We start from the raw sequence: 22774 nt of genomic DNA on the forward strand, positions 1-22774 counted from the left end.
CATACAATGCTACTATTCACTTAGAATCTGCTTTAAGTACTTTTATTAGATTTTAGTTTTATTTGTGTAAAGCTTTTGTTATAAAATCTATTGAATAGTTTTCTTATAGGTTTAGTAAACCTTTTCTATAAAGGACCAGATGATAACTATTTGCCGCTCTGTAGGCATTATGATCTCTTTTGAAACTACTCAACCTGGCCACTGCAATGCAAAAGCAGCCAGTGACAATACCTAAGTGAATTAATGTGGCTCTGTTCCAATAAAACTTCATTTACAAAAATGGACAGGAGACTAAATGGCTGTCCGTGGGCTGTAGTTTGCTGACTATGCTTTAGAAGTTCCTTCATAGAAAAATAGCTGCCTATTCTGAAAATGCATCACGAAATCTGGGTCCTGAATCAACCTGTCTCAGGTGCATCTCACAGAACCTGGGGTCAGAAAGCTTTACTGGAGAACACCATTTTCATCCCTAGTTTTCCCACAGTGTCTTCCAGCTGTGGCATGTTTCATAGCCTAGTGCATTTGCTGGTATTCAGGTCTGCATCCCTGGAAACTGTAGTATCTCTCTGGCATGGGATAAAAAATTGATACCTATTAGTTACATGAATGAATGAAGATGTAGGGAGAAATGAGTTGTTTTTCTTTTTTTTTTTTTTTTTTCAGGTTTCAGATTCTCACTGGGTACCTAGGAGAGCAGTTTATTTTTCACGGAAGAGTTACCTAAAATCTATCCAATAGGATTATTGCACAGGAGGGCCCAAGGAGAAGGATTTCAAAGGGCTAGTCCTTGTATATTATGCCCCTCTCTCACTTGACCTAGTAAACACAAATATCACGAATTTTTTTAAAGATTTATTCATTTATTTGAAAGTCAGAGTTACACAGAGAGAAGGAGAGGCAGAGAGAGAGAGAGGTCTTCCATCCACTGGTTCAATCCTCAATTGGCTGCAATGGTCAGAGCTACGCCAATCTGAAGCCAGGAGCCAAGAGCTTCTTCCAGATCTCCCACAGGGGTGCAAGCGCTCAAGGACTTGGACCATCTTCCACTGCTTTCCCAGGCCATAGCAGAGAGCTGGATCAGAAGAGGAATAGCCGGGATTCAAACTGGTGCCCATATGGGATGCAGTGCTTCAGGCAGCGGCTTTACCTGTGATGACACAGCGCCAGCCCCATTTTGAATCTTGCTTAAAAAAAGAAAGTCTTGGGATTGACACCATGGCTCATTTGGTTAATCCTCTGCCTGCGGTGCCGATGGGAGGCTAGGAGGAAGCACTGGGCTCCTGGCTTTGGATGGGCGCAGCGCTGGCCATAGCGGCCATTTGGGGAGTGAACCAATGGAAGGAAGACCTTTCTCTCTGTCTATAACTCCGCCAAAAAAATTAAAAAAAAAGAAAAGAAAAAAGAAAAAAAGAAAGTCCTAAAGAAAGAAAAGGAGGAAAACACTCTACCAAGGCCAATTGGGTCAGAAACAACTGCAATTACTCTTTTCACTGTCATGAAGGTCACTCATCAAATAGACTGACCATTTCAAGAACCAAGAGGAACAAATAACATGGTTATCACATGCCACTGAAATTATTTCTTAGAAATGATTTCTTCTGAGACTGGTGTTGTGGCACAGCAGGTGGAGCCACTACAGCCCACCAAAGCGGTGGTGCTGGTTCGAGTCCCTGCTGTTCCACTTCCTATTCAGTTCCCTGCTAATGTATCTGGGAAAACAGCAGCAGATGGCCCAAGTACTTGGGCCCCTGCATCCATGGGGGAGAACCTGAGGAAGCTTCCGGCTCCTGGATTTGGATCTGGCCCAGCTCCGGCCTTTGAGTCATTTGGGAAATGAACCAGCAAATGGAAGATCTCTCTTTGTTTCTTCCTTTCTCTCTGTAACTCTGCCTGTCAAATAAATAAATAAATCTTTAAACAAGTATTTCTTCCATTTCTCTGTTTCTGCTATTTGTGTATCAGTACTATATTCTGACTGGGTTATCAGTGGAGGTGCCCTTCAGTCTGTCTCTTAGCTTCTGGGAGAAGTAGTGCTTAGCAGGGGCCTGAGTGCTTTGACTTTGACACACTCTAGGCTTTGCTTGTCTGAAGTATGGAGGTCTGGTTTCCACAGGGGAGCTGTCCTATGCCTCCACAGGCTGTGTGCTGACTCTCACAGAGGGCTTGAACTAAATCAGCCTTTTCTAATCTGCCACTTATCTCCTGCAGTAGATAGAGGGGAAGAATTATCACATAGTTATCTGAAAATGCAGGAAAGGCCAAAAACTATGGCCTTCCTGATGGTCAGCTTCCATGAGAACAGCATTTCTCCTCCAGAGCAACAAGCACAACTTGGGGAATGGCAGTGTCAGGTGCATTGTAAATAAGGATGTGCCAGCTGGAATGTATACTATGGCATGCACACTGGGCAACTGTTGCATTAAGTGATGTTAGCTCAACAACTGATGGAGAACAGAGCCAGTTACAAATAGAATCCCAGGAGGAGGACGGAACTCCATGCTGCCTCAAGAAGCAGGGAGAATGTATAACCTATTTTCTCAATATCAAGTGATGACTGTGTTAGGTTAAGACTGGTTGAGAGGAAGAGCTGGAGAATATATTTTTCAGACACAGATGTCTGACTCCTTCTTTTAATGAATATTTGCTAAAGGTCTTCCACGTGCCAGGACAGCACCACTGTCATCAGTATCAACACCACTGAGATCCCAGCCATCAGTGTACGTATACTGGGTGAGTATATTTTTCAGAAATCATCTCTTTGGCTACTTCTGTTCTCACTTTCTTAAGCTATCATGAGTATTCTGAAAAAACCACTGTAGTCACTATCAGCAAGATATAGGCATACTTAATGGAATCCTCAAGAGAAAGACCTCCTAGTTTAAGGATCAGGCATTCATTTAAATATCAGCTACTAATGCTGCCTGGTAACAAACGGCTATTGATAATGGTGTCATCATTCATTTAAATATCAGCTACTAATGCTGCCTGGTAACAAATGGCTATTGATAATGGTGTCATCTCTGTTCTTTTGAAGATAAATGCTATTATTATCATACATGAACAGATAACAAAGTTTTAAAGTTATTTCTATAATTTTCTAAATTTTAATAATAATAAATAATCTTGGTTAACAATCTTTTTTTGCTCTCACAATCTGATGTATTTTGGGGGGCTGCTGTGGTAGCACAGCAGGTTAAATTATCACTTGTTGTGCTGGCATCCCAACTCCTAGCACTGGGTTAAGTTCTAGCCACTCTGCTGCCAATGCAGCTCCCTGCTAATGTGCCTGGGAGTACTTGGGCCCCTGGAACCCTTGTAGGAGACCTGGATGGAGTTCCAGGCTCCTGGCTTCAGCATGGCTGAATACTGGCAGTTGTGGCCATTTGGGGAGTGAACCAGCAGATGGAAGATCTCTTTCTGTCTTTCCCTCCTACCCTCTGCGACCTTTGCCTTTCAAATAGATAAATCTTTAAAAACACTGATATATATATATATATATAAATATACATTTAATTTATTTGACAGAGTTACAGACGGGGGTGGGGAGAAAGAGAGAGAGAGAGAGAGAAAGGTCTTCCTTCCATTGGTTCACCCCCCCAAATGGCCGCCACGGCCGGTGCTGTGCCAATCCGAAGCCAGGAGCCAGGTGCTCCTCCTGATCTCCCATGCGGGTGCAGGGGCCCAAGCACTTGGGCCATCTTCCACTGCCCTCTCAGACCACAGCAGAGAGCTGGACTGGAAGAGGAGCAGCCGGGACTAGAACCCGGTGCCCATATGGGATGCTGGCACCTCAGGCAGAGGATTAACCAAGTGAGCCACGGCGCCGGCCCCAACACTGATATATTTTTAAAAACAAATCTTACTGAGGAATAATTCACATATCATAAAAGTTACCCTTTCAAAGTATACAATTCAATGCTTTTCATAATTTACAGAGTCCTGTGATCATCGCTTTATGCTGATTTAAAAAAATCTGGACCCATAAGTCATTATTGCATATTGCCCCTAACCCTAGACCTACACAGCCACTCATCTACTTTCTTTCTCAATAGATTTGATTATACTGGACATTTTATATGAGTTGAATCATAATATGCAATCTTTTAGGACCTGTTTGTTCCACTTAGCTTGATTAGTTTTTGAGGCTCAATAGTATTCTTCCATGTCTTAGAGTTTCACTCCTCTTCACTGCTAAATAGCATCCCGTTGTATGAGTAAACCACATTTTTATGTTCATTCATCATTTGATGAACACTTGAATTGTCTGTAATTTTTGGTTACTATCAATAGTATTGTAATGAAGCTCAGTGTGCCAATCTTTGTGTTGATATATGCTTTCATTTCTCCTACAGATAACTATTAGAGGAATGTCCAGGTCATATGGTAACTACATATTTAACATTCAACTGTAAATCTTAAGCTATTTTTCAATTTCACTTTTCTACCAGAAATATATAATAGCTGCAATTTCTCCAAGTCCTTGTCTGCATATAATTGCCTTTTTTATTATAACTGTCTTATTGGGTATGAAGTGACATCTCATTGTGGCTTTATTTATATTTTTATAATGACCAATAAACATTTTTTGGTGTGCCTCATGGCCATTTGTATATCTTCTTTGAAAAATGTCTATTCGAATTTTTTGCCTATTTTAAAACTGCGTTTTTGCCATTTTGTTGCTGAATTGTATGAGTTATTTATATGTTTGGGATAGTAGGTCCTTATAAGATATATGATTTGCACATATTTTCTCTAGTCTATTGGCTTTCTTGCTGGTATTGTTTGAAGAATAAATATTTTTAATTTTCATGAAGTTTAAGTGTTAATTTTTCTTTTATCATCTCTGCCTTTGATATCATGCTTAAGAAATCATTTTAAATTGTTAAAAATAGATTTATTTGAAGAGCTGAGTTACAGAAAGAGAGAGACAGAGAGAAAGTGAGAGAGACAAAGAGATCTTCAATCCATTGGTTCACTCTCCAAATGGCTGCAATGGACAAGGCTGAGCCAGGATGAAGCCAGGAAATGGGAGTTTCATCCAGAGGTCCAAACACTTGCGCCATCTTCCGCTGCTTTCCCAGGCACATTAGCAGGGAGCTGGATCAGAAGTAGAGCAGCCAGGACTCAAACTGGTGCCCATAATGGATGCTAGCATAACAGGCAGTGGCCCAATACCAATCTCAGCAATCCTTTTTTAACCCAAGGTCATAAAGATTTTGTCCCATATTTTCCTTTTTTTTTTTTTTTTTGGACAGGCAGAGTGGACAGTGAGAAAGAGAGAGACAGAGAGAAAGGTCTTCCTTTACCGTTGGTTCACCCTCCAATGGCCACTGCGGCTGGCACACCGCGCTGATCCAAAGCCAGGAGCCAGGTGCTTCTCCTGGTCTCCCATGCGGGTGGCAGGACCCAAGGACTTGGACCATCCTCCACTGCCTTCCCCGGGCCACAGCAGAGAGCTGGACTGGGAGAGGGGCAACTAGGACAGAATCTGGTGCCCTGATCGGGACTAGAACCTGGTGTACCGGTGCCGCAGGCGGAGGATTAGCCTAGTGAGCTGCGGCGCCGGCCTTCTCCCATATTTTCTTTTTCTAAGAGTTTTAAAGTATTATATTTTACCTTTATGCCTATGAAGTAATTTCTACACAGGCTGTGAAGCTGGAATCAGAACTTATTGCTTTGAATGTGAATATCCAGTTGTTCACCAGATGATGTGTTGGAAAGACTGTTTTTTCCCCCATCGAATTTCCTGATGCCATTGTTGAAAATCAAATGCCATAAATGTAGGGCCTTATTTCTCAACTTTTTGCATTCATTGAACTATATGAGGGTTCTTCAAAAAGTTATTTTAAAAATGGAATTAAAAGATGATTATTTTGGAGCAAAACTTTTGAAATCTGTGTATAATTTTTTTCATAATACATATCATCCATGAATGTTTTGAAGACTCCTCATATCTTTAGCCTATGTCAGTACCACATTGTCTTGGTTGCTGTAGCTTTGTCTTATTTATTTATTTGAGAGGCCAAGAGACAGAGAGAGAGGGATAGATAGATGAAGAAGGAAAGAAAACCCCCATCTACTGGTTCACTCCCCAAATGCCTGTAGTGGCCATGGCTGTTCCAAGGCTGAAGCCGGGAGCCAGAAACTCAATGCAGATCTCCCATGGAGGTGGCAGAAACCAAGTCATTTGTGCCATCACTGCTGCCTCGAAGGGTCTGCACTGGCAGGAATCTGGAGTCAGGAGCCAGAGTCGGGGATCAAACCTAGGCACACCAATATGAGATATAAGTATCTTAACTGCTATGATAAACACTCATACCCTGTAGTAAGTTTTGAAATTAATAAACATAAGTCCTCTTAGTTCTTCAGAGATGGCGTTTGGGCTGATGTTATGATGCAGCTGGGTAAGCCACCGCTTGCAACACTGGTATCCCTTATCATCATGCAGGTTCAAGCCCTGGCTACTCTGTTTCTTATTTGGCTTCCTGCTAATGTGCCTGGGAAAGCAGGGGAAGATGGTCCAAAGTACTTGGACCCCTCTAACCTTTTTTTATGTTGGAGACCTGGTTGGAGTTCCAGGCTCCTGACTTCTGCCTGGTCTAGCTCTGGCCTTTGTAGCCATTTAGGGAGTGAACCAGAGAATGGAAGATCTCTCTCCCTCTCCTCTCTGTCAATTAATAGATAATTCTTTTAAAAAGATGGGTGTTTATTTTTTCTACTTATTTTTATTTTCATTTTTAATCCTGCATATTTATAGTATACAGTGTAATCACTTGATACTTGTATACAATGTGTATTGCTCAAATAAGGATGATTCTTATTTTTAAATAAAGCATTGCTATATAATTGCACTGTGTGTTTGAAGTACATTTAGATTTTAAAATTTGAAGAAGTGAGTCAATAGTCATTTGTGGAGATTAAAAGCTTTACATGTGAAGGTATTCAATAATAGGAAAATTGTATAACTTGTTTCCTCATGCATTAGGAATGGGCATATGAGTCACCCTTTGAGTGGTTGTTGAAACCATGCAGAGCCTTATTTCAGAAGTTTATCCATCATTTTCCTCCATGTCATGGCCTGTGCTAATTGACAGAGAAATACAAGTGAGACCTAATGTCTGCTTTTAGGGTGCTCACATATAGTAGAAACTTGTTCTGGTTTGAATATTTGTCCTCTTGAACTCAGGTGTTTGGTCCCCAAAGATGATAGCTCTTATTAAGAGGAGGAAATATTTATTCAATCATGATTTTGGAGGCGCAGTGTTTGGGAGTGATTGAACTGGTTCATTAGAGTGGATCCCCCTTGATTAAGTCCCAGTGACTTCACAAGGGACCACAGACATGGACAGATGTGCATTCCCTGTCTCTTGCTATATGATGCCCTTTGACACCTTAGGATTCTGCCAGCAAGAACACTAATAGCCAATCCAGTGAGGCCTGCTTAATCTTGGACTTTGAACACAAAACCATGAGCCAAATTAAACTTCTTTGCTTTACAAGTTTAGCCTGCTTCAGGTATTTTGTCAAGATGAAGAAACACAGACTAACACAGAACCAGCCAGAATTTTCGAGCTGAATTTCTTGAGATTGCCAACTCAAGCTCCTTTGCTTGGAAAAGAAGCCAAGAGACAGAAATTTGGGTCAAAGCTATAGTGTCCATGAACATAAATAATTGTGAGCATGGTGGTACACACATAGTAGGCCCTCAACAAATATTTGCCATGAGGAATGGCGGATGTCCTAAACAGCACTGTGGCCTCAGAATCAGCCCTAAAGGCATTCCGATCTGGCTGAAAAGCCCATGAGAGTATTTCAGGCATGGAAAGCCAAGACACTCTGGCAAAAACAAACAAACAAACAAACAAACAAACAAAAAACACCTAAATGAAAGATCTCTGTGAGTGAGATCCCAGTGGAAAGAACAGGTCTTCAAAGAAGGAGGTACCTTTCTCTGAAGGGAGGAGAGAACCTCCACTTTGACTATGACCTTGTCTAAACAAGATAAGAGTCGGAGAACTCAAGGGGCTTCCATAGCCTTGGAAACTCATGACTGGAGCATAGGGAGATTACTGATGCCATAGACAGGAGTGTCAATTTGTAAAGTCAACAACAGGAGTCACTGTGCACTTACTCCTCATGTAGGATCTCTGTCCTCAATGTGCTGTACATTGAGACTTAATGGTATAACGAGTACTCAAACAATATATTTCACTTTGTGTTTCTATGGGGGTGCAAACTGTTGAAATCTTTACTTAATGTATACTAAACTGATCTTCTGTAAAAAAAAAAAAAAGAAGAAATTATCAATTCCCAACTTGACTCTCATTGGGATTAAACATGACAATAGGTCTGATCTGATTTCATCATCATTTAAAAAATCATCTTTTATTTTTTTTTCACTTTATGTTTCTGTGTGGGAGCAAACTGTTGAAATCTTTACTTAATGTATGCTAAACTGATCTTCTGTATATAAAGAGAATCGAAAATGAATCCTCATGTGAATGGAAGGGGAGAGGAAGTGGGAAAGGGGAGGGTTGAGGGTGGGAGGGACGTTATGAAGGGGAAGCCATTGTAATCCATAAGCCGTACTTTGGAAATTTATACTCATTAAATAAAAGTTAAAAAAAAAACAAATATTTGCCATGATTTGTTTACTGGATGGTGCAAAGGCTAAAGGCTGGGACACTGCACCTTAGATGCATAGACTTAGCATGTTGAGAAAGTGCTCGATTTCTTTCTGCAGACTGTATTTCAAATTAAAGATTCCTTTGCATTCCCTGCCTAGCTTTGGGTCACTAAGGGCCTTGGCAGTGTCAGCCTTACCAAACTGGCTAAGCCCAGCAGCTCTTCTCCTAGAGCCTGCACTCACTCACCCACCCTCCCTCCCTCCCTCCCTCCCTCTCTCTTTCTTTCTTTTGGCACAGGGTATCTTGAAACAGGTTGAATAACCACCCTGGCGTTTCGCCAGAGCCACAAGATGAGGATGGGCAAGAAGTAGGAGAAAGAACTGAACTGAGAGGAGGCAGAGGAGTGGGAGGGCAGAGGAAGTTTGACATCATGTGGTTTGAATGGCTCAAACACACTTAAATGCCAGCATTAATTCAAGCGATTTAGACTTTCGGGAAGTTTGGCCCTCCCCTTTAGCATCATTTGTTTAGTTCTGTCTGGTGGGCTTGTCTGGTCATTTCCCCAAACTCATGAATACAAAGTTCCTTAGATAGAACAGAGATGTGGTCCTTATTCCATCTGGGTAGGCAAGCAATTCCCTAGGGCCCAGTGTGAACTCAGCTGTAGCCCAAATCCTCAGTGGTGGCAAATGTCTGGTAGAGATGGGGGTTTCTGAGCTAAGTTCAGGAAGTGTTGTGGGTTCTGTGTGCCCTCTTCTCTGCCACTTAGGGAGGAAATGAATTTGAATATGTAGCAAGGTGCACAGCAGAATCGAAAAAGAAAGCAACATTCATGTGAAAAGCAGGAGCTGGAGCCAGGTGCCCTGAGAGAGCATTGAGGCTCTCTCTAAGCAGCTGGAGAGGCAGGCAGCTTACATGATATTCTTCTACCTAAGTTTCCTAGTTCAACACTTTGAATCCCCTGTGTTTGGCCCTTTGTGCTGTGTCATTTACTTATTTATTATGTTTATTAGCTACTTTCTTCCTCATTCCATGTTCTCGAAGAACAGAAATCTTTCTTGTTCTGGTTGCTGTTTTTCGATGGAGTCCAAGATTCTAGGAGACTTGGGACCCAAAGCACGTGGTCAATAAACATTTATTGAATATAGTTAATATACACCAACATGAAGATGAAATCAACTCATACTGTAGTATGTGCTGGGCAGTGCCTACCCTTACAGCATGATGAGTGCAGAGTTGCCGTGTATCCCATGTCTCAACTGGTCCAGGACAATCCTGTTTTTAACCTGTTTCCTGGAGTAATTATAAAAATGTTTTCTGTCAGTTAGAAAAAAAGGAATCTTATTTTAGTTGGTAAATTATATGGTTTTTCTACATGTGTTCTCATTCATTCAATGTGAGAAATAAAATTAGCTCCTATTTACCAAATACAATGTTCAATACTAAGAGCAACGCCATTATTCTTCCCTTTCCAGAGCTTATTGCCTGCAAAGACAGAATGAAATAGACAACCTCATGACCTGAATGCATGGCTAATAATAACCTGGACTTGACATCCATCTGGTTCTTTGCCGTTCGATTCTCATTGATGACTTTATATGCTGCACACAGTAACCCAGTGAAATAGAAGTGATTAATGATGAAGAAATAGGTCTGTTAGAGGACAAATGGCTTGGTGATGGTTGCATAGGCAGAGAGGCCTGGTCCCAGGGCTCTGATTCTTGCACATTTCTCTGCCGAGTCACACTGTTGGCTGCTAGCTGTTGAGCAGGTGACCTGAGAAACCTCTTTTCAGATTTTGACCCAATTATTCTGCATTGCTCTGCCATGAGTAGTGTTTCCCCTATCATTTCCCACATATTACATCAGAGTGTAATATAGAATACACTCTGATTAAAGGCAGGATACATATTTTGAGTTCAGGGGAAGGCTGAAGAATCTGTCTTTTGACTTCGCCTGGTTGCTGAAGTACTACATACATCCACTCCAAATCCAGGCTAGTGGCTGCTGCAGGAGATTTTCTCATGTTCCTTTGCCTCCCTCTAGCGATCCAGGTCCAAAATTACTATTTTTGTACATGCAAATTGTATGAGAAGACTTTGGAAAGTTCATGGGAAAATGGAATAAAAAACTAAGTTCACATTGGTGAAAAAATTCAAAATTATGCATAGTTTTTACATCACATGCATTTCTAAGAACTTTTTGAAAATCCTTTATGTATATCACAGTTGGGAATTATTGCAGGAACACAGAAGCTATAAAAAAGCTGAGTTGCATCTACCCCATCCTTCCTTCCTTTATTTATCCCTAGTATATGAAATACTGCGTGAAATACCAAGAACACAAAGATAAAAACCTGAATTTTACATTTGAGCTGTTCTGGTGACCCCTCTTTGTATACAAAGCAGCAAAGAAGATTTAAAATTTCCAAGAAGAGTGATAGTAACTACTTTTTCTGTTTCAAATCTTTCTTGCATAAGGTGAAGACGTGCATGGCATGTGAGTCTTTTCTTAAGGAAATGGATCACTTAAAAAAATTTATTTGAAAAGCAGAGCAACACACACACACACACACACACAGAGAGAGAGAGAGAGAGAGACAGAGAGAGGAGAAAACTAGGGAGAGAGAGATCTTCCATCAGTTGGTTGCTCATGCGCTGGCAACAACCAGAACTAGGCCAGGCCAAAGCCAGAAGCTCCCTCGTGTCAGGGATCCAAGAACTGGATCATTATCTGCTACTTTCCAGGTGAATTTGCTTGAAGCTGGATTGGAAGAGGAGGTGTAATTCGAACCCAGGCATTCTGATATGGGATGTGGGTATCCCAAGTTGCAACATCTGCCACTTGACCACTTTTTTTTTTTTTTCAAGATTTATTTATTTATTTGAGAGAGTTACAGAGAGGAAGAAAGAGAGAGGGAGAGAGAGAGAGGTCTTCCATCCACTGGTTCACTCTCCAGATGGCTGCAATGGCTGGAGCTGGGCCAGTCCGAAGCCAGGAGCTTCTTCCAGGTCTGCCATATGGGCATCAGGGGCCCAAACACTTGTGCCATCTTCTGCTGATTTTCCCAAGAGCATTAGCAGGAGCTACAATGGAAGTGGAGCAGCCGGAACTCAAACCAGCACCCATACAGGATGCCAGCACCTCAGGCAGCAGCTTAACCTGCTGCACTACAACACCAAGGCCCCCCAGCCTTCTATATGAATGATCCAACATGGGAAGCGGGATACACAGCAGACTCATAGAATGACAAATACCCTAAACAGCACTCTGGCCTCAGAATCAGACCTTAAGGCATTCAGATCTGGCTAAAAAGCCTACTAGAGTATCTCAAGCATGGAAAGCCAAGACACTGTGGCAAAAAATGACTTAAATGAAAGATCTCTGTGAGATTCCAGAGGAAAGAATGGGCCATCAAAGAAGGAGGTACCTTTCTCTGAAGGGAACAGAGAACTTCCACTTTGATTATGGCTTTGTCTAAATAAGGCTGGAGTTTGCGAACTCAAGAGGCTTTCATAGCCTTGGCAGTTCATGACAAGAGCCTCAGTAATTACTGATGTCATAAATAAGAGTGTCAATTGTTAAATTAACAACAGGAGTCACTGTGCACTTACTCCCCACGAAGGATCTCTGTCCTTAATGTGTTGTACTATGAGAATTAACGGTAAACTCAGTCTTCAAACAGTACTTTATACTTTGTGTGTCTGTGTGGGTGCAAACTGTGGAAATCTTTACTTAGTATATACTAAGTTGATCTTCTGTATATAAAGATAATTAAAAATGAATCTTAATGAAGAATGGGATGGGAGAGGGCGTAGGATATGGGATGGTTTGTGGGTGGGAGGGTGGTTATCGGGGGAAGAACCACTATAATCCAAAAGTTGTACTTTTGAAATTTATATTTATTAAATAAAAGTTTTCTTTAAAAAAAAAAAAAAGAAGTGGAGCAGCCGGGACTCAAACCAGTGCCTGTATGGGATGCCAGCACTGCAGGCGGTGGCTTTACCAGATACACTGCAGCGCCTAAAATTCCATATGAATTTTAAGAGCAATATTTCCAGTCCCCCAAACAAAAATGCTCCTCACCTCTAACACACATACGAATACCACTGCGAGTTCAAAAGAAATTACACTTAATCTATTGATGAATTGGTGGAGATTTACCATCTTTGTGATACTGACTTTTTTCTATTATTATTTTTTTATTTATTTGACAGAGTTAGTGAGGGAGAGAGACAGGGAGAAAGGTCTTCCTTCCTTTGGTTCACCCCCAAAGTGGCCACCACGGCTGGAGCTATGCCGATCCAAAGCTACAAGCCAGGTGCTTCTTCCTGGTCTCCCACGCAGGTGAAGGCGCCCAAGCACTTGGGCCATTCTCTGCAGCCTTCCCCGGCCACAGCAGAGAGCTGGACTAGAAGAGGAGCAACTAGGACTAGAACCTGGCGCCCATATGGGATGCCGGCACCACAGGCGGAGGATTAACCAAGTAAGCCATGGCGCTGGCCCCTTTCTATTCTTGAATAGGAAAAAATTTAATGGAAGCATCATCAAGCAGTGAAAGGATGTTGCCTAATTAAAGAGGTAAGACAGGGTGCTGAGGAGTTTATAAACACAAAGTCAAGGAGCAGCTGCTCCCTCCACTGCAGAGAGAGATGAAACAAGGAAGGAACTAAGAGCTTGGCAAACAGCCTCCCAAGAGAATGACCAGAGCTAGCAGGAGAGGGTAATGGGCCTGACAGGTGCATGCAGCTTCCTGATGGACAAGAAACTTATGAGGCTGGCATTGTGGCATAGTGGGTAAAGCTGCTGCCTGTAGTACCTGCATCCAAGAACAGTGCTGGTTCGAGTCCTGGCTGCTCCACTTCTGATCTCGTCCCTGCTAATGAGCCTGGAAAACATGGTGGATGGCTCAAGTGTTTGGTTCCCATATGAGAGACCTGGAAGAAGCTCCTGGTTCCTGGCTTTGGCCTGGTCCAGCCCTGGGGATTGTGGCCATTTGGGGGAGTGAATCAGTGGGTGGAAAATCTCTGTCTCTCCTCATCTTTCTCTGTTAAACAAACAAAACTTTGGTGGGTGGGAAGTGGCCCACTTGATGCATATATTTCCTGAAGCACAGGCAAGTCCGTGAAAATCCAAAGGCCATCTCTTGGTTCAGTAAGGTGCAGGAGATACTCTGTGTAGGGTGAAAACCAGAGATTTTCCCACTGGTTGCTGTAGGAAGAGAAAAGTCCTCCAGAACCAGGAAGAATAGCTCTTCCTTTTAATGTCTCTCTAGCGCCATCTATGTGCAAAGTCAGCAATTTGCACTGGTGTTTAAAGGCAGAATAGTTATCTCCCCCTGATTCGCAATCACACAGCTGGGCACAGAAGAGTGACTTTGGAGTTGAGTGACAATAAATTGACAACTGGCACAAACATGGGCAAAGTCATTGTGGCTCAGCAGGTTAGGCTGCTGCCTGGGAGGCCCAAATCCCATAATGGAGTATCTGGGAGGAGTTCCACCTCTGTTTTCTACCCTGCTTCCTGCAGATGTGCCCTGGAGGGAGCAGAAGGTGGTCCAAGTGGTTGGGCTCCTGCCACCCATGGGGGAGACCTGGACAGAGTTTCTGACTACAGCTTTGACCTGGTCATGTGCCAGCTGTTGTGGGGATTTAAAAGAAATCAGCGTTTGGAGGATCTGTCTCTCTCCATCTTTCCCTGCCCCAGCCTCCATCTGATTCTCCACCTTTCAAATAAATAAACACAAATTTTTAAAAAGTGTCATTGTGCTAAAAAAATATAAAAGTTTTCAAGACAGAAATTTCCTGCCTCAATCTTCCCTAACTCCTGCACTTTTTCAGAGGCAACCACTTAAAACTCTTGCTAGGTTTTTCCAGCAAAGAATATCATATTTTTAAAGAGCATAGCAGGAAAAGGCTGTCTGGTTACACCCTGAGTCTGCCACTTACTAGCTGTAGGCTGTTACTTCCCTCTGGCAGGGCTTGAGTTTCCTTGCCTGTCAAGAGAGAATAATAATTTTATCAACTTCATTGGGTGGGCATCTGATGGGACACTCAATAAATTCTACTATCACTCCTTCTTAATTTACTGATATTTGACAGCATTTGTTGCTTTTCTCTTGCTGGTTGGTAATTTCACACTTCTGTGTCATCACACCCTCCCTGTCACTTTCTCTTCTCTTGTTCTCTCAATGAAGTCATATGGAAACTTTTTTTAAAAAAATATTTATTTATTTACATGAAAGGCAGTGTTACAGAGAGAGGGAGAGAGAGAGAAGAGAGAGAGAGAGATATCAATCTTCATACTGATTCACTTCCCAAATAGCTACAATGATCGAGGCTGGGCCAGGCCAAAGAGGAGCCTGGAACTCCATCTAGGTCTCCCAGGTACGTGTAGGCACCCAAGGATTTGGACCATTTTCCACTGCTTTCCTAGCTGAATTTGAAGTGGAGCTACTGGGAATTGAACCAGTGTCCATATAGGATGCTGGCATTCCAGGTGTCAGCTTAACTCACTGTGCCACAATGCCAGCCCCAGAAAATTTTCAAGATCTACAGTCAATGTTTGAATTATTCTTACTATGAAAATTCATTTGTAGTTTAGCCAAATAATTCAAACAACTTGTTGGATTTTCCCTCAAGTTTATAATTATGTCTTGTTTTATTTGCTTAGGTTTATTCATCCTGATGGCTGTTTCCCCCCAAAATAGCATAAAATGCTCAAAAAAACTGATCACATATTTAACCTTAATTAAAATGTTTGATCAATTATCAAAATTTTAAATTTGTTTCAAAATTTGTCTGACGTTGAATAAACTATTTTAATTTCTCTCTTTTTTTCTCTCACTGGGTCTCACTGTACTTTTGTTCCTTTTCTCTCTCCTGCTCCATAACTCTCTTTCACCCCTCCATTCTCCTGCTGGCACCTGCAGAGTTTGCTACCTACAGCTGCAGCAGAAGATTTTGCCTGGAGCTTTTCTTCATCACTCGCCTCTTTGGACATCCTTTGCATCTTCCTTTTGATGAAACAAGTCCTTTAAAACAGAGATAATCCTTCAAAATCTTTCCATGACAGTAAATCTATTTATTTTACCTTCACTCTTTTTTTAAAAAGATTTATTTATTTATTTGGAAGTCAGAGTTACACATAGAGAGAAGGAGAGAGAGAGAGAGAGAGAGAGAGAGAGAGAGAGAGAGATCTTCCATCCGCTGGTTCACTCCCCAATTGGCCATAATTTGGATCGGCTGCGCTGATCCAAAGCCAGGAACCAGGTGCATCTTCCAGGTCTCCCACGCAGGTGCAGGGGCCCAAGGGCTTGGGTCATCTTCTACGGCCTTCCCAGGCCACAGCAGAGAGCTAGATGGGAAGTGGAGCAGCCGGGTCTCGAACTGGCACTCATATGGGATGCTGGCACTGCAGGTGGCAGCTTCATCTGCTATGCCACAGCGCCGGCCCCTTACCCTCACTCTTGATTGTATAATGTGACAAATCCACTAGAGAGTGATCTCTTCCCCCTGCCCACTCTCTGCCCCCAGAAACACCCCTTTTTAGGGGGAAAGTACCCTTCTAGCAGAAATAAAATAAACCTGGAAAGTAATTCAAAAATTATATTTAAAAATGACATAAAGAGCAAAGACAACAGTGGATGGGAGATTAAAAATGACTTTTGAAAGCAGAAGTGCAGATAGGAATGGCCACCAACTCCAGCATAGCAGTGATGTGAGCATCCATAGACTAAGGAGAGGTGAGCCCTGCACCCTGCAGTCACTGAGAGGCCCAGGTACCAGGTAATGGGCAAAGGCAGAATGGTAGTTATACCGCGAGTTTGGCTGGATATAGAAGTATAGTTGAGGCTGGCGCCGCGGCTCACTAGGCTAATCCTCCGCCTTGCGGCGCCGGCACACCGGGTTCTAGTCTCGGTCGGGGCGCCGGATTCTGTCCCGGTTGTCCCTCTTCCAGGCCAGCCCTCTGCTGTGGCCAGGGAGTGCAGTGGAGGATGGCCCAGGTGCTTGGGCCCTGCACCCCATGGGAGACCAGGAAAAGCACCTGGCTCCTGGCTCCTGCCATCGGATCTGCGCGGTGCGCCGGCCGCAGTGCGCCGGCCGCGGCGGCCATTGGAGGGTGAACCAACAGCAAAGGAAGACCTTTCTCTCTGTCTCTCTCTCTCACTGTCCACTCTGCCTGTCAAAAAAAAAAAAAAAAGAAGTATAGTTGAGAACTATTTTCCTTGATAGTTTTAAAAGCTTTCCTGCAGTGACTATTATGAACCAATTGTACTCTAAGACTGTCGCTCCCCATCTTCATGGGGGAACGACACTAAACCCTGCCTAGGCTTCATATCCGAGTCACGGCACCATTATGTCGCTCCCCCTCTTCGTGGAGGAACGACACAGGACCCTGCCTAGGCTTCATATCCGAGTCACGGCACCATTATGTCGCTCCCCCTCTTCGTGGAGGAGCAACACAGGACCCTGCGCTGTTCTTTCGTCTGCTCGGCCCTCCCCGGGTTTGCTGCTGGTTCTTCCCGGGTTGGCTACTATCCCTTCCACCTCCGTGGAAGGGCAGTTCCCCCTGGCCACATTCCCCACTTCCGCAGGGGAGTGGCACACCGCCGGCCGGCTCTTCTCGGGGGCTGCACAGGTGTTCCTTCAGCTAGATGTTCCCCTTAGATGTTCCCCGTGCATGCCGTCTCTCTCCTCCTTTATAGTCCTCCTCCGCCAATCCTAACTCGGCTGCCCACACGCCGAGTACGCTGCTCTCCTCCAATCAGGAGCAAGTCCTACAGTTTATTAGTTGAACTGGAGGCAGCTGTGCGGAAGCTGTTTACTTCTCTCCCATCGCCATATTGTGGGAGAGCAGATGCACAGAATAAGTCTTAATTCCAGTAACTCAGTCTAGTCCGGTTTGCTCCCCACAAAGACAGCTGATGTTATTTGAATTCTTTGTCATTTGTATGTAATCTGTTTTGTTTTTTTCTTTCCTGAAGCTTTTAGGATCTTCTCACCCTCAGAGGAGTGAAATCTCAGTGTTTACACTTCAGTGCTTTGGTTTGGAAATTTATGCTCATTTTAGAAAGAGATTTATTGATTTATTTATTTGGAAGGCAGAGTGACAGGGTGGAGAGACCGATCTTCCATCTGCTGGGTTCACTCCCAAAGTGGCCACAACGGTAGGACCTGGGTTAAGCACAAACAAGGAGCCTTGAGATCCATCCTGGTCTCCCACATGAGTGGCAGGGGCCTAGGCACTTGGGCTATCTTCTGCTGCCTTTCTAGGCACATTAGTAGGGAGCTGGATGGGAAGCAGAGCAGCTGGGACTCAACCCAGTGTTCTGATATGGGATGCTGGTGTTGCAGGCAGCAGCTCTATCTGCAGTGCTATAACGCTGGGGCCCATTTTACCAATTTTGCAGAGCACTTGTTAGGTGCCATCAATCTTTACCCCTTTGCCATGAAATTTGTGTTATTTTATTTCCAGTTTCTACTTATGTTGCTTTCTCTTTTCACTTATTTTGCCACTCATAACAACCTGAGACTTGGCTTATTAGATAATTTTCTTACGTCTTCCTTCCCCTTTCTAAGTCTTCCTCATTATGTTCTGTACTCTGAGACATTTTCTACATTTGTGTTGATTTTCTACCCATTTTACATACCTGAGGTTCCTCAATCTCTTTATTCTTGCTCATTGCTCTCCCTTTGTGATCTCCTTTTCTGGTTTGAAGTATGAAACACCTTCTCTTTTGACTCTGAGGGTTACTGATTACTTATGTATTTGAAGTTCTTTACTATTGCCTGCATTTTCTGTGTGTTTTCTTTTCTCTGGATATATGCTTCCGTTTCTCTGTTATTGGAGACTTTCCTCAAATATCTGGTGTCTTGTCATTAAAATTTGCAAAGGAAGAACCAAAATATCTCTGTTGTACTGTAATTGCAAGCACTGCATATGTTAGTAGAGCTTTGTTAATTTGTTTTTGGTTGACTTACTGTATCATGTCCAGCCTGATATTTAGTCAAATTTGGCAGGAATACTTCATATAGACATTTTCTCAGTGGCTATTCCATTTCTTTAAAGAAGATTTCCCTCAATCTCTTTCTTGGGCTAGAAGCAAGTATTATTTAACCAACTGCTCCCTTTCTAGGAGCAATGCAGGAAAAATGAGCTACAAGTAGCATATTTTGCAAAAATCTCACTTAATTCTTCTGTTTTTGAGTCTATCATTCTCTATTTTGTACTGAACCTGCCCTTAGATTCAAAGTTGCTTGATTTCAATTTATAAGGGGATAAATCTCTTGTATCTTGTATATGGTGAATGGGGTTGGTTTCTTGATTACATGTGATAGGGTAGAGGACTAACATCTAACTCATCTGACATGGATTTTCATCCAGTCCACCTATTTTCAGAACAGAACACCACATTTTCTTTATGTTACCTGATGTCTCCTGTGTTTCTCAGAGTCTCTGTTTAGTCTTTGAGTTACGATGCTCTACATGGAGTTGACTGCCGGTTCACTCCCCAGATGGCCACAACGGCTAGAGCTGCACAGATCTAAAGGTAGGATCTTTCTCCGAGTCTCTCAAGTGGGAGCAGGGGTCCAAGGACTTGGGCCATCTTTCACTGCTTTCCCAGGTCACAGCAGAGAGCAGAATCGCAAGTGGAATAGCCGGGACTTAAACCAATGCCCACATGGCTGCCAGCACTGCAAGAAGCAGCGTCACCTGCTAAACCACAGTGCTGGCCCCTACCTATGTTCCAAAAACCATGAAAATATTTTTATTTTATTTTAAAATATTTATTCATTTATTTGAAAGAGTTACACAGAGAGGGGAGAGGGAGAGGGGGAGGGGGAGGGGGAGGGAGAGGGAGAGGGAGAGGGAGAGGGAGAGGGAGAGGGAGAGGGAGAGGGAGAGGGAGAGGGAGAGGGAGAGGGAGAGGGAGAGGGAGAGGGAGAGGGAGAGGGAGAGGGAGAGAGGGAGAGGGGTCTTCCATCCGATGGTTCACTCTCCAATTGGCCGCAATGGCCGGAGCTGTGCTGATCCAAAGCCAGGAGCCAGGAGATTCTTCTGGGTCTCCCAAGTGGGTGCAGGGGCCCAAGGACTTGGGTCATCTTCTACTACTTTCCTAGGCCATAGCAGAGAGCTGAATAGGAAGTGGAGCAGCTGGTTCTCGAATCAGCACCCATATAGGATGCTGGCACTTCAGGCCAGGGTGTTAACCCGCTGCACCACAGCACTGGCCCCATGGAAATATTTTAAATATTTGCTAATTTTTTCTAACTCAAATGATTAATTGGTGTTTGTCTTAGTCTGTTTGGGCTGCTAATGCAAAGTACCTTAAATGGGGTAAAGTATAAGCAAGAAAAAATTCTTTTTCACAGTTCTGGAGGCTTGAAAGTCTTGTTCACGGTTCCAACAGAATCCAGTGCTATGGTGTAGAATGCTAAGCCTCCACCTGTAGTGCCGGTATCCCATATGGATGCTGGCTTGAGTCCCGGCTGCTGCACTTCCAATCCAGCTCCCTCTTAATGCACCTGAAAAAGCAGCCCAAGATGGTCCAAGTGCTTGGGGCCCCACACCTACATGGGAGACCCAGATGAAGGTCCCTGCCCAGGCTGTTGTAGCCATTTGGTAAGTGAACCAACAGACAGAACATCTCTCTCTCATTCTGTGTGTGTGTGTGTGTCTCCGTCTCTCATCTCTTTATCTCTGCCTTTCAAATAAATAGATCTTAAAAAAAAAAAAGTTCCAGCTGTGATGTCAGGTAGGTCCTGTTCCACAGAAGGGCCCTCTTTGTTGCATCTGCACGTGGCAGAAGGGACACACAGGTTCCAGCAAACCTCTTTTATAAGGAACACTAATCCCATTCACAAGGATAGAGCCCTCAGGATCTCCTGGGGTCCCTGCTTCTTAATACCATCAGTGTGGGACTGGTTTCAGTATGTGAATTTTGGAGGGACATTCAAGCCACACCAGTGTTTAATTTTGGAGGGACATTCAAGCCACACCAGTGTTTGTAGACTTATTCTGTCCTATTTTGTAAGTCATCTTATGGATAGTGTTAAGGGTTAGGCGAGCCAATGACATAGCATTTTATTATTTTTATGAGATAATGTCATATAAAATGTAAAATGATACAAGTATTTTTGTTTCCATTTTCATTAAGTGTAATCTTAAATTTAACTTTCAATCTAAAGACATGATTATGTGGCAGTTGTTCATCCCAAACTTCAAATCAGATTGATATCTGGACTGGAAGTGCTGTCTATGTGTGCTGCACAGGAACTGGGAAATTTTCTCTTCCTTGGGAGAAAACTGCTTTTACACAAGGTACAGTAGCGGCATGATTTGTGAGCTTGTTAGTCATTCTTCATAGTTCTTGCTATCTTTCCATAAGTGTTGCTTCAGACCTGAAACTTCCAAGTGTTACCGAGACATCTACCACCACATCTCTGGCAGCCGAAGTCAGAGCCCTACTAAAGAAAGTTAACATTTTTTACCTCAGTGATAGAGATCAAGAGGAAAAGAACAGAAGGCAAGAGATTTACTTGCTTATTCTTAGTAAGAGTGACTAATTCTGAGTTGCTACTCTTTAAGTTGGTATGTCTGGATCCCTGAGTAAGAAGAATCCCAGATGCTAGATTCAGGTAGCAGGTTATTATAGGAGGAGGTGCGGGGTGGGTACAGCTGGCCAGGAGTGGAAAAAAGCTAGATTTTCTAATCTAAAAAAGTTGGGCAGATGAAAGATAACAGAATGCAGATGAAGCCATAGTGTGGACCTTCTAATCCTCCTATGAGAGCCTTGACATTGGTAATAGGTTGTTATTAAGGCACTGAGTCTCCCCCATCCACTGGCTGACCTAATATATAAAGACAGAATTGGGCAAGAAGGCTCTGACCGATTAAAAACGCTATGCATATGCAGAATTTTCTTTCTGTATTTACTGTTGTCTTGCAAAAGCTAGTTTTTATTGCTCTTTAAGCAGAAGGACACACAGCCTGCTTCAAGTAGCAACAGGTTCTTGACATGTGATACTGGGAATAATAAGCTGAATTTAAAGTAGGAATAGGGGCTGGTGCTGTGGCATAGCTGGTAAAGCCGCCGCCTGCAGTGCCAGCATCCCATATGGGTGACGGTTCAAGCCTAATGGCTCCACTTCAGATCCAGCTCTCTGTTATGGCTTGGTAAAGCAGGGGAAGATGGCCCAAGCTCTTGGGCCCCTGCAGCCATGTGGAGACCTGGAAGAAGTTCCTGGCTTCTGGCTTCAGATCAGCACAGTTCTTGCTGTCGCTGCCATCTGGGGAATAAACCAGCAGATGGAAGACCTCTCTCTCTTCTATCTCCGCCTCAGCCTCTAACTCTGACTTTCAAATAAAATAAATAAATTTTTTTAAAAAAAGTAGGAATAATATTATAAAGGAAAAATATGGTCTTAATATATCATCAAGATGATTTTTTGCTTAAGGTGGTGGATTTCAGAGAGCATTTGTCATGGTTTCATGTATTTGTATATATTTTTGTCTCTTATGAGATAGTATTTTAGGTGCTGGTTCCTGATGGTGTTCCTGTCATTTTTTCTAGAACAGTGGTCTGGTGTCTATTACATCAAGAGAAAATGTGTCCATATTAGCAGAAGATCTGGAAGATTCCTTGGATGTTTCTGTTGCTGCACCAAGCAGTGAGGTAATGTGGTTCCATAAGAATTGTTGAGTTTTATATTTATCAAAGTATTTCACACAAATGATACACACAAAAAAAGCCAGATAGTTTTAAAAGATTTGTGATGAAAACATTAGGTACATCCCTTGTCCTCTTTGTCTTCTTTCCTAGATCAGCTACTTTTGAATAGCAGTAGTTTCTTCTGTTATTTTTTTCTCTGTTTCTAAGCAGTATGCACATTTGCTGTTTCCCTGTTAATCAGCTTTAGGCATTTATTGATTGCCTGTTAGAGTAGGTGATAATTTGAGGTAACTAACACTCCTTCTCTTCCTTTACCATCCCAACATAAATTTGTTCCACAGTAATAACAATAAGAATATTGTCTGTGGTTTTCTGACCCTGGTAAAGCACTTATTAGATTTCCCATATCATGCAGCTTTGTGTTATTCTTGGAATATTTAATGGCCTCATTTGATATTTGCTTCATTTTTGA

At 42.8% G+C, this 22774-nt stretch overlaps 1 long non-coding RNA gene across 6 annotated transcripts in view; it reads right to left on the reverse strand.

Moving 5' to 3' along the window:
- Positions 1-22774, reverse strand: part of LOC127487868 (uncharacterized) — a 154277-nt gene that overhangs the window by 86417 nt on the left and 45086 nt on the right. The gene's annotated exons all lie outside the window — the stretch shown is intronic.

This window comes from Oryctolagus cuniculus, chromosome 13 (assembly GCF_964237555.1).
Source record: "Oryctolagus cuniculus chromosome 13, mOryCun1.1, whole genome shotgun sequence".
In the NCBI taxonomy this organism is placed as follows: domain Eukaryota; kingdom Metazoa; phylum Chordata; class Mammalia; order Lagomorpha; family Leporidae; genus Oryctolagus; species Oryctolagus cuniculus.